Source organism: Lontra canadensis, unplaced genomic scaffold, assembly GCF_010015895.1.
Source record: "Lontra canadensis isolate GAN:19392208 unplaced genomic scaffold, GSC_riverotter_1.0 scaffold65, whole genome shotgun sequence".
NCBI classification, from domain to species: domain Eukaryota; kingdom Metazoa; phylum Chordata; class Mammalia; order Carnivora; family Mustelidae; genus Lontra; species Lontra canadensis.
In genome coordinates, this window is record NW_022631059.1 from 10454352 (window position 1) to 10467351 (window position 13000).

Genomic DNA, 13000 nt, shown 5'->3' on the forward strand with positions numbered 1-13000 from the left:
TTAAGACCTTAAAAATTATGAAGGGCCCCCAAGTATTTAGTTTGTGTGTTATGTCTTTTAATATTCATTGTATGAGAACTAAAACAGAATGTTTCATCAAAAGAACATACAAGCACACACATTCCAGGAGTCATCAGGGTGACATCATCGCACGTCATGTCCCTTCTGGAAAACACCACTGGATACCTGTGAGACAATGATGGTGAGAAGAACAAGTAACAGGTCAGTAATGTGAAAATAGTTTTAGCTTTGAGAATCCCCTGAAAAGGTCCCAGGGACACCCAGGGCGCACCCCCCCATCGGCCCCCGGGTTTACGAACTGTTGAGTAGAAAACACGTCACAGCCTTTAGGAATCTTTATTCTCAGCTGTCACCCTGTACTCCCCAACTGTCAGGGCCATGCCCTGGAAGCCAGGCCCCACTTCAACGCGAGCGAGTGTGGGGTGGCTGAGCTTTATTACTATTATCCATACTGATTTATCAGGCCCTTTTCAAAAGGAAGTTCACGGATGCCAGCACACCTGCGTGGGCCCTGCATTCCTAGAGGTATTGTCATGTCCTCTCTCCCCTCCTCCGGGTGTGGTATCCCTCTTGGACTTTCCTTTCTACGGGGGAGGGCCGGGCCAGAGCTTCCTGGATCTCCTGAGTGGAATTTGCTCTGAGGCCTGCGTCACAGGTGCGCCTGAGCGGTGTAAGGAAGGAATGTGGAAAATACTTTGAATTTGATAAAGGTATCGTGGAGGAGGGGAACCTTTTCATTCCATGAGCTATTGTGACCGCGAGTTTGTTGGCAGGGCCTGAAATTCAGCCTTACTTGAGAAGCGTGAAGCCCAGAACAACAGCACAGAGGAGGGTTTATATTTCTGTTTTCTTTAGTTCCCAGACTGAACCCTAATCTCATTTCTCTCCGTCATCCCTCCCCACCCCCAAATCCTCAAGCCAAAGCTGATCATGGAATGAAAAGCTAGTCCCATGCCTGGGAGAATTAGTACCCAGTGAGTTAGTGAGATAAGTAAGGTGAGTATGACACGGACTCGATAAATTATAGGGTCTCAAAATCGTTAGTTGGGAATGGGCTACCCCTGATTATCACACCCACACACTGGCAGGTCTGTCCAGCCTGTCTCCGCCCTCTGAAGAAGCCAGTAGGGGTTACACTGGTGCCACATCGCCCTTTTCAATACTTCTGTCTTTAAGAAAGGGAGAAAGAGGTGCCAAGGAGTCCTATATACTAGTGGCAAGATTTTATTCAAGACATTTCTCTTGCCAACTCTTTTTCTCCTTGATTGCCCAAGTTCCAGTTCTGATGGAGCTGGTTAATAATTCTTTAAGAGTTGAAGTGTATATTTATGAATCTCAGACTACTCACCAAAGCATTTTAAGCCCTTTAGCAGAGGTGGAATTAAGTCACATGACCGGTTTTCTGGTTAATAGCTTATAACACTTTGGTACTTTGTGTGGGGGTGGGGTGGGAGCGCTCCAAGCTCAGGAAACGAACGAATTATCTCCTGTAGCTTTTACGAAGCTAGATGCCCTTTTAGGTAAAAGCCCCGTCTTCATGGGAGGCGGTATGTGCCAGGCACAGTGCTGGAGCCCTACCCTGGAGAAGTTTGCCCTCTGACCTCTTCCCTCTCTAGCACTTAATTTCTCCGTCTGTGAATGCAGGCGCTGGATGAGCTCATCTCTGCAACTTCTTCCAGCTCTTAACATTCTATGGTTCCCCAGGGATAATGGAGATTGATCATTATTTCAACATTACCAGGGATGAACTAGAATGAAATGGGTAATCTTTCCATCAGGCTTCACAGACGGACTGCCGTCATCAGCTAAAATATTCCAGTTCCTAGGAGGTGTTGATGAAGATGATGATAATTCCCATTTATCCCAGGGTCCTACCTGGTTCCATGCACTGTGCCGAATGCTCTCCTGTGGATTATCTTATTTACTTGTAAGTGACATGGAAGAACCTTACAGTTGAAAACACTCAGATCGGGATGCCTGGGTGGCTCAGTGGGTTAAAGCCTCTGCCTTCGGCTCAGGTCATGATCGCAGAGTCCTGGGATCGAGTCCCGCATTGGGCTCCCTGCTCAGCATAGAGCCTGCTTCCTCCTCTCTCTCTCTCTCTCTCTCTCTGCCTGCTCGTGATCTCTCTCTGTCAAATAAATACATTAAAAATCTTATTAAAAAAAAAGAAAACATTCAGATCTTAATATTTTTCTGATAGACGTTAACTTGAGCCCTTGCTCTGCTCTGCATTGGTTGGGTGACCTTGAGCTTGTTCGTTTAACCGCTCAGAGCGTCAGATTCCTCTTCTAGGAGACCAGACAGAAGCGGCCACCTCATAACATTGTTGCAGGGGTCAGCTGAAAAGCAGTGCATGAAGCCGCCCTGCCAACCATCAAGTGTAATACGCATGCTAGTGGTTATTATTTAGCAAGTAGTACTGCCTACCAAAGCCTTTGGCGGAATTTTAAGAAATCCCTTGAAATAAAACAGAAATGTATAATAAACCATTCTTCTTGTCTTCACATGGGGTGGCCTTGTAATGGACATCTCTTAGCTGAGATGCAGCCCAGAGTAGTTAAGAATGTGACTCTCGGGTGCCTACATTCAAATCCTGCCTCTGCTATTTCCTAGCTGTGTGACCTCGGGCAAGCTCTTAACCTCTCTGAGCTTCCATTTCGTCATCTATAAAATGAGGATAGGAAGAGAGTTGATCATCTTCATTTGTGTGCAAAGCATTCAGGAAAAGGCCCAGCACGAGTGAGGACTTTGTAAAGGTTACCCATTATTGTCATGATTGCTAATTATTTTTATGACCTAATGCCATAACAGAATTCGTTAATGTAGTAAGTATTTAAAGCCTCAGCTATGTCTACAGCACTGCTTTCAGCATGGAGATAAAGGATAAAAAGTGAAGATAGGATTTCTACCATCTAGCATTTCACAGTTCACATATAGATTGGTTCCGCAAATATTCTTGAGCTTCTACCACGGATCATGCAAGGAAACAAAAATCTGAATACAATAGAGTTCTTGCTTCCAAGGAACCCACGTCCAGCTGAGAAGTCAGAGCCAGGGAGAGATGTCTTCAGGAAGTGGTGGCCGCTGTAGTTAAGGGTGGTGGGGGGTTGTTGGGAGTTGACATTCCAGAGATCACATTTGACTCTACCACCTGTGGAACCCATCTTACTCTCTTTCTCTAGACCATTTACCTTGGGAATCAACGGAAGATAGTGATAACATATATCCTCCTTGAATTAATAAGTATTTATGGTCTATTATGTGCCAGGTGCTATTCTAGAAGGTAAGCTTACAGTAGTAAACAAGACGTGACAACATCCCTGCCCTCCCGGAGCTGACATTCCACAGGGTAGAGACTGAACACACAGATTAATCAAAATGTGTAGTGTGTTAGTGATACGAGTCGTGGAGAAAAATAAAGCAGGGAGGGAAGATGGGGAGGCCAGGGGGGTAGAGCAACAGGAGGTGGCAGGGGTGACCTTTCAGGGAAGCTGGGGTGAGAAAGTGATCTTCCCGCATCTCTGTGTATTGGGGGTGGGGGCGGAGCGGGGAAGGCTTCCTTGCAGGCAGGGGCTCAGCACGAGTGCAAGGATTAAAGGCGATAAAGCTCACTCTGTCCTGGCACACGGCAAGCACTCAGAAGACACCAGCTGCTATTTTGAGCCATTACTCAGGGCTGAGGCCAGGGTATGAAAGGAGGAGGGTGGGAGCAGGAAAGAGAGAATGACTAAGTCAGCCTGGGGGTGGGGGGGGGCGGTCTGGAGTGTTTCACAGTGAAGTGACTCCGGTTAGCGATCGGCAGAAGAATGAGTAGGAGTTTGCTAGAGGCATGGCGGGCTGTGGGAATGGGGGAGGAGGCATTCCAGGGAAAGGGAGCTTTGCAGCAGAGGTGTGGGGGCGGGGAAGAACATGGTGTGTTCCCTAAGCCATTGCGTGGGGTGTGGGTGTGCCCGGTGGGGGGGGGCCCTCTCCTCTCTGGAGGTGGGAGCTGGAGAAGTCAGTGGGAAGGGATGATGAGATGGGCCTCACATGCCCTCCTGACCAGTTTGTGCTTTCCGCACAATTCCTCCCGGTGCTGGGAGACTCCTCGAATGTTTAGAACTTGGCGATGAAAGGATCAGATTTGTATTTTCATAAGCTCTACAGAGGAGGGAGGCACCGGGGGCAGCAAATTAATGAGTGCTGTGGGGAAGGGTGTAATTAAAAGGCGAAATGAATGGTATGGCTCATGGGACACAGGGGGAGGCAGGACATCCATCCATCCATCCTTCACTCATTCAGTTCTTGTTCAGTGAGGTCCAGCCCTGTGCCTGGCACAGGCGAGATGCTGGGGCTGCTCTGGGGACCAAGACAATCTGTTTCCATGAGGCAGACACATGATAAGTGAATTCATTTTGGGAGGGGGTCAAGGAAGTGTCACAAACACGGTTGTTTGGGCCCAGGCAGGTAACTGAAGGGAGTGGAGAGGCTGGGGGATGGCCAGGCCAGGGCTCACCTCCCACTTGTGTGGCTGAGAACATGGCTTTGTCATGGCAGGTCTTCTGATTCCTTATGAGGCTGGACATTTTTATGTGACACTTCCTGATTTTTAAATGTCGGCAATTGGTCAAACAGGGTGGTGATTGAGTATAAGTGGAGAGAGAGTGTGTGTGTGTGCGCGCGCGCGCGTTCTAATTAGGATGGGTTGTAGGAAAAGCTCTGAGGACACGATATTGAAATATTATAAGGTGTTGGGGGTAGGGAGAGAGAAGAGCATGTGGCAAGGATCCAGGTGGGAGAAACGCGGTGTGTTTGAGGAATTACAGGAAAGCCCGTGCCTGGAACTTGAAGACCGAAGGAGAATGGTTCCAGAAGAGGCTGTGTGTGAGTGGTGGGCGGGGCCCGGTCATGCTGGGTCTTTGCAGGCGGGGGTGTGGGGTTTGGTTTTTATTCTGAGTTCACCGAAAGGCTGTCTCTGAGTAATCAGAGATAACTTTAAGCTCTGTGGCATCATTCAGATTCTGGATTCTAGATTTGGAAGAGGGAGGAAAGGAAGAGCAGTTCTGGGGGGGATATGGCGAGGCCAGAGTGGTTCTCAAAGTACGCAAGCATCCTTGGGTAGAGGATGAGCAAGCTGATGAACTGAGAGGCAGGCAGCACAGCCGGATGAATTCTGAGGCCCTGGAAACCTCGGGAAGTGACATTCGAATAGGAAGTTGGTGTCATGGTATGGAAGTCACAGAACCAAGATTCTCGGTCTCTTCTGGATTTCATCTCGTGGGCCAGAGTGCCCCAAATGTGCCTGAGGTTAGCAGTCATTCTGCATGCTCAATAAAAATGCAGATTCCAAGGCTCCCCTTCCACAAGCCCATTTCCGGAGGTCTAGAATGGGGCCGGGGAACCTGTAATTTGAAGTATCATCTGTGGGATTCTCACCCTCTGGTAAATTTGGGAAGTGCTGATGGAGGCGCTGGGCGTCATGGGGTGTATCTGACCTGGGAGCCAGAAGCTGGTGTTTTCACACAGACATGAGGAGAGACAGATAACAGGCAGGGAGACCAGTGAAGAGGCCCTTGGATTTGTCAGGACACAAGACTGGGAAGGTCTAGACTCGGGTCATAAGCAGGCTGTCCTTGATTCTTTGGGCTGTTGTAACAAAGTGCCACCAACCAGAGGCCTTAAACCGACAGAAATCTGTCCTCTTACGGTTCTGGAGGCCAGAAGTCCAAAATCAAGGTGTTGCCAGGGTTGGTTCCTTCTGGAGGTTGTGAGGGAAAAGGTTCTAGGCCTCTCTCCTTAGCTTCTTGGGGTTGCCGGCCATCATGGCTGTTCCTTGGATGTGAATACATCAGTCTGTCATCACATGGCATTCTCTCTATTTTAACCTTCAAGTTAGATGCTGCCTGAGGGTTAAGGGAGATGAAGAGTGGAAAGACTACAAGATTTGTTGGGAAGTTGTTTGCCTGGCATATAGTTGATTCTCTGGAAGCTTGTTCTATAAACCACAAGAAACATTTCCTAGGGGACTTTGGCAGTGTCAGATCAATGGCATTGTGGGTTAAAAGACACACGGAAGGTCCCTATAGAGTGGACGATAAGTAAATGAGGACCATGGCAACCAGTGGCAAGGAAGATGGCTGCCGGATGTAGCCGTGAATAATGGCAGCTAAGACTGCGTAGGGAGCAGTGAAATGTGCCTGAAGCACTACAGTGTACTCCCCTTTCATCTTAGGGTGGGTTTGCCTGGGACTTTCCTAGTTGTATCTCTGAGTGTTCTGGGACAGTCCTTCAGTCTGACAAACCCAGTTTTATCTTCACAAAGATACATGGATTCACGTACTATTATCACCCGCATTTTACCGGAGGAAACCGGAGCACAGACACGTTAAGCAACTTGCCCGGGGCCCCACAGATAAAGGGTAGAGCTGGTGCCCAAACCCAGGCAGCTGGGTTCCAGGTCTCTTGCCCTCTGTTGCCTTTGACAGGGTCCCGTGAATTTCAATTGTCGGTATGAAAAGATTTCTTCCATTATGAAATATATAATTTTGTTTGGAAACAGAAAGCATGCCTGTGTCCTTTTCCCCTTGCCCTGAGACAATCCAACAGGTAAGAAGTCAGTTAAGAGTCAGGTTGCAAGACTTGTTGCCTTCTAGGAGCCTTCTAGAAACATGATAGCCTCCAGGGGATCTGCTCCACAGCTCCGGCATCTGATCAGAATTCCTCATGGGATTTTTTTCAGCAGAGGGAGGGTGGTTCACTATGGAGAGGAGTTTCCAAAATGAAAATAAAGCAACAAACAACCCAACTTGTTAGCAAAGATCCAGTGACTTAGCCTTATTACATTCAGCATTAAGGAGAAGAGAACAAAATCCTTTATAGAAACCTTCCCCACCCCAGGGGACATTAAGAACCAAACATATATATATATATTTTTAATTGAAGGGAATGCCAAATTTTTGTAAAATCAAGCCAATGAAGAAAGCTCAAGAACCACAAAGCCAGTCAAAGCCAATGCCCAGATGCCCGCGATCTTGTGCTTTCTCTTGGGAAACACAGAAGAGAGCAAGACCCAGGAAACCAGGAGGGCGAGAGGTGGGTGATGATGGGGAGCGCGGCAGGGGAGCCTGGCTCAGTTCCCAGGCCCCGATGTCTCTGAGCTGGCCCAGCTGGGACAGGGGACCTCACCTCTTCGAGTCCTGTTCCTAAAAGGCGCTACTGAGGAGCTACTCAGAGGTTGTACGAAGAATCCCACCAGATGATAAATGTGTCACCTGGCGCGGTCTCTGGCACATGCCCTGTGTTGAATTAATGGTACCTGTCACTGCTCACAACTCCTTTGGGCTTGCACTTTGGTCTGTGATTAGGAAGAGCCCTGAGCTAGCGTGTGTGGAAGGCTCACGTGGCGTCAGGCCTGAGCTAAGTGAGCTACACACATTCTCCTATTTCGTCCTCACATGAACGCGGGTCCTGCTATCATCCCATTTGCAGACGTGGGGACGGAGGATAAATGGCCTGTTTAATGATTCACACACAGGGGAAGGGCTTAGGACTCAGGTCCATTCTGACCCCGCTTTCTCTGGCATGACCTTACAGGAGAGCTTGAAAGCGGAAAGAGCAGTCATCTTCCTCCTTCCGGGTCTCTCTAAGTATAAGGAAGACCTGTTTGTCTCTGGAAAGTGCCTGTGGAAAATTTGAAAACAGAGCAAGGTAGGCCCAGCCACATTCAGGGCTGGGGAGTTTCTGCCCGTGTACTGAGGCAAAAACTTTTTAGGCTGAAGTTGTTTCCCTCACAGTTGAACCTGTGACCCAGGGTGGGACCCTGTCCACTCCTCGTTTTCTTCACCCTGAAGTCCATGGTCCGAAAGCTTCCTCTTAAACAGCAGCTCTTCAAATGAAGAGCTTTGTGCATGGGGCCTGTGTTTCCTGTTCCTTGCTCAGGCTGGTAAGAATGTTTGTCTGCTAACTTCGTCTGACTTTGTAACCGTAAGCCGTGAGTGCTGCTTTTTATTTGTGTGTGGCCCTTGCCTCACTTTTCTTATATATATTTTTTAAAGATTTTATTTATTTATTTAACAGACAGAGAGTGTGAGAGAGGGAACACAAGCAGGGGGAGTGGGCGAGGGAGAAGCAGGCTTCCCGCCCAGCAGGGAGCCGGACGCAAGGCCCGATCCCAGGACCCTGGGATCACGACCTGAGCTGAAGGCAGATGCTTAACAACTGAGCCATGCAGGCACCCCTGAACGGCCAGTTTTTAAAGGATTTTCCACTCATTGCTGATGCATACTTTTGTAAAATATAATAAAAAATGAATTGCCAGAAAAGAAGGAAATTAAAAAATCCCAAAGACCTATCAAATGCAAGCCCTGATTCTGTAGTTAGGGTTCGGCAGGCTCCATTTTGAACAGCACTGTGCTGGAGCCCACGGTGACGGTACAGTGCACTAAGTGTCCCCACAGGGATGAGATCCCAAAGGATAGGAACAGAGAGGAGGCAATCCTGTGTATGGTAGAAATAGCCTTGAGAAACCAGTCTGGGACCTCCATTTCCCACTTGCCAAATAGTCCGCCCCACGGGCTAGTGTGTGTAGCTGGTGCGGAAAGCACTAGACACACGGAATCCAAGGAAAACTGTGAATCTCAAATCATCGGGTTCTTCTGGAAGTTCAAGAACTCAAAACTGCTTAGGTGAGATGCATATAAACTTACCTCATAGTATTCTACACATTAAAATATTTTAAAGTAATTTTTATTATAAAAGTAAAGCATTCTGTAGGGGAAAAATTTCCCCCTCACTCTTCCTTCTAGATCTTTCGTTATAAATACAGCAATGTGCGCATACCATACAGATTTTTTTATTGGGCAAATCTTGCTTGTTTCACTCAAGAATATATCATGATGGGAGCGCATGGATGGCTCAGTGGGTTGAGCATCTGACTCTTGATTTTGGCTCAGGTCATGATCTCAGGGTCATAAGATCCAAGCTCTGCCTCAGGCTCTGTGCTGAGCACAGAGCCTGCTTAAGGTTTTCTCTCTCCCTCTCCTTCTGCCCACTCCCTCCACCACATGTGCACTCTCTAAGAAAAAATAATATCATGGTGATACTTCCACTTTACTACTTACATTCCTTCTTCATTCTTTTCTCCAGGCCACGTTGCTTTCCAAGGGATAGGTATGCCGTAACTTATCTAGAGAGTCTTATGATGGTGGACATTCAAGTCATCATCACTCAGTGTTTCAGTGAACATCCTGGGCATCTGTCTTGTGCACTTCGGTGTGTATTTCTCTAGTCATAATCCAAGAAATTAGCGGATGTGCACATTTAAATGTGTAGGGATGGCCAAAGCTGTCTTCTTGAGGGACAGTGCCAGTCATCAGCAGAGTCGGAAGTTGGAAAATGTGCTGTTTGAACTGAACACCTCCTTTTGCTGATCAGCAGATGGGATGGGGGAAGAACCTGATGGAAGTCACATGTGAGTTCCAAACACAACCAAGAACACGGCCTCCTGATTCTCTGCCCAGGAAGGTCCTTGTGTTTTTATCAACCTCTAATAGCCCTATGGTCCTTTACCTTGGCTGGTCTGGTGCCCTGCCCAGACCCAGGAGCAAAGGCTTTGAATAAGCATATTCTGGTCACATTTCAACCTTGGCCCTTAAGATCATGTCTTAAGTTACCTAAGAAAGGGACTCTGACTTGGGTGACTTGGCAATCCTTTTGAGGGGGGAACATCTGGTCCCTTTGGACCAAATTGTTCTTGCCACATCCAGGGACAGCTGAGTCTACTGAGTGAAGCATGGACCTCGGCCTCCAAGCTTAGCTCCGCCCCGCCTGGGATTTGGGGCGTGGTGCTCAGCCTCTCTGGGCCTCAGTGTCCCCACCTTGGAAACAGGAGCCCTTCACAGAGCTATCCTGAAAGTAAAACAGTAATTGTATGGGAAGAGTTGAGAGGCTCTCGGGATGTTTGTTTTCCTTCTGGGATGTGGGGCTGAGGCGTCCAACAGAGGGCAGTCTGAGCTGGAAGCCCGGTTCTCCATACCGAGGAGCATCTGCAAGGCGTTCCCCGGTGCTAATTTGTTCCCAGAGTTGAGATTTAATTGAGGTCAGAGTCATTTGCACTTATAACGCTGGTGAGCTGCTCTGAAGAGGTGATTTGAGGACAAGAAATGGCCACATCCCAGAATTCCTCAGACACTCCCTTTGCTCTCATTTCTCTCTGAATTCTTCATCTTCTAAATATCATCATCTGTCTTCACTTCTCTATCGTCAGCACACTCCATTTCCATCCACGGCATCACCGCCTCTCTGGCCATCCAGGACCGTAACTCTACTGCGAGCCCTGGACCCCCTCACTCCCCATGTCCACGCAGCTGCCTCATCCCGGACGAGTGCCCTGATCCTTCCCTGTGCCCAGGCAGCAGCACCCCCAGGGCAGACCTCCCTGCCAGCCAGCACAAAGTACCACGTCCGGACAGGTCTGGGGAGGTCCAGTCTGAGCACTGGGACTGGGTGACCTGATCTGCTGCTCTGGCTGCCTGGGTGACACCCCTCCCCTTCCTTCACAGGACACCAGGGCCCGCCAGCGCCTGGTCCAACCCTCTGCCTTCCCTTCCCACTGTAATGGCGGCCCTTTAGGGAGAGGGGACTGTGGAAAGCCGAGGCCTTCACAGGTCTGATGGCATATACTTCTCAGGGGATGACTGACAGGAACCGTTAGTGTTCCTGTTGATGGATGGAGAAACTGAGAGCCTGCGGAGTGCAGTGACTTGCTTCTAGTCATGCATCTGGGAGCGGTAACACTGAGATCTGATGCCTGATGTGTCTTAACTGTTTCCCAAACAGTGGCCCTCAACCCAGCTAGCGGTCTGTTAACAGTGTCCCATGAAATGTCTAAAATGCCAATGGCTTCTGTCTCAATTTCTATTTTAAAAAGATGAGTAACTGTGTTTGAGTTTCCCTTAAAAAACCAGTCGGTGTGGGAGCCTCCGCTTGCCAGTGAGCACAGAAGTGACAAGTGTGCACGTGGCCCACCTTCCCACTGGGTCTTGGTGACGCTGGAGCACCAGCACGGTGAGGCTCTACGATATTAACCAGTCTTCACTCTCACACTATCTTGCTTCATTTCCACTGCAGCAGAACACCGCCGTGGTCCTGTGCCCAGCTCACGAGTGTCCTAGGTCACTGAAAAACCAACGTCACATAGGAAAACACAGCAACAATCCTCTACATGCCTGCGCTCCGTCCGTGGAGCAGTGCGTACAAATAGAGATCTGGAGTGATCTCTGCTCACCTCTTAGGAACAGATACAAAAATGGAGAAAATACACTTTTAGAAGCACCAAATGTTAGAAATCCAAGAGAAGTAAGACTATAAAAGGTTGCAGTTAGGACGGTGGCCCCTTTGCTAAGAAAGAGGCTCCCTGGGGTGCCTGGGTGGCTCAGTGGGTTAAGCCTCTGCCTTCGGCTCAGGTCATGATCCCAGGGTCCTGGGATCGAGTCCCTCATCCGGCTCTCTGCTCAGCGGGGAGCCTGCTTCCCTTTCTCTCTCTCTGCCTGCCTCTCTGCCTACTTGTGATCTCTGTCAAATAAATAAATAAAATCTTTAAAAAAAAAAAAAAAAGAAAAAAGAAAAGAAAGAGGCTCCCTGAAGCCGGGGACTGTGTCTACTTTCCTGGTCAGTTACCAGTGCCTGGCATGTAGGAGACGCTCAGGAGATGTTTGTTGAATGAATGAGCGTCCGTGATACGGTCCGACCCAGGATGAACCTGGATTTCAGCACTTGGCTCCCTAAGAAGAACTAAATGATGACTAAGGTTTTCTGCCCTTTGTGGTTTGCAGCCCTCTCCCATCCTCTTCTCCCTGGATCCTTCCCTCCCCTTGCGCCGTGGCTGGGGAAGGAGGTCGGCAGAGGTGAAGTGTGGCGCTTGGGGCCCCACGGTAGAAGGTTCTGATTCCACATCTGCTGAGGGAGGCTGTGACTGGCCCCCATTTCTGTGACTGGACCCCGGGCCTGGGTCCCGGACGTCTTCTACGACTCCTTCTGCAGGTTACAGTCTTCAGTGTCATGGCTTCAAGCACCACCTGTGTTGGTGGCCTTCCCTGCTATCTCCCGCCCCGATCTCTCCTCTGAACCCAGACGCACATTAACTTGCCTGGCCGCCCCTTCATTATTCCTATCTACTAGACATCTCAAACTGAATGCAGTCCAGACTGAACCCCTGATCTCTCCACCCACCGTCTCCTCGAGCTTTTTCCATCCATGCAGTTGTTGCTTCTGGGTGACTACTGCTGGACTCATCCTAGACTTCTGCTTCTCTCACACCCACATCCAACCCTCTTGGCCTGACCTCCCAAATAGCTCCAGAATCCAACTCCTTCTCACCACTTCCACGTCTTCTACCCTGGACCAAGTTGCTGCCATCTTTTGCGCGGCCTTTTGCAGCGGCCTCCTCCCTGGCTTCTCGCCTGCTCCTGCCCCTGCCCCTCTCCAGTCTAGCCCCGACTCCAAGCCAGAAGGGTCCCAGTGAAACCTGAGTGAGCCATCAGGTCCCTCCTCTGGTTGAAGCCCTCTGAAAACTTATCTCGCCTGGAGTCAAAGCAAACTCCTCTCAATAGCCTCGGATAGTCTCTATCTTGCCTGCTTTCCCTAACCTTATCTCCCACTGCCCTTCCCTGCACTCGCGGCCTCTGTGGTTCCCTCTGGCACGCCCACATGGCTCCAGCTCCACTTCTAGTAAGAAAGGATGACGTTCTGGACAGACATACTTGCTTTCTTTATTATTTGCATCCCCCGTGACACCATGAGCTCCACGTAGGCATGGACCTTGTTTTTCCCACTTGATTTCTGGAAATTAGAACAGTTCTGGCCCGGAGCAGTGCCCATGAGTAAATGAGGGTGATCACGGATGGTTGACCCCTGAACAAAGCGTGGGTTGGGAGCATCGGCCCCGCCCAGTCAAAAATCCACGATAGCTTTGACTTTCAAAAACTGAGCTAGTAATAAC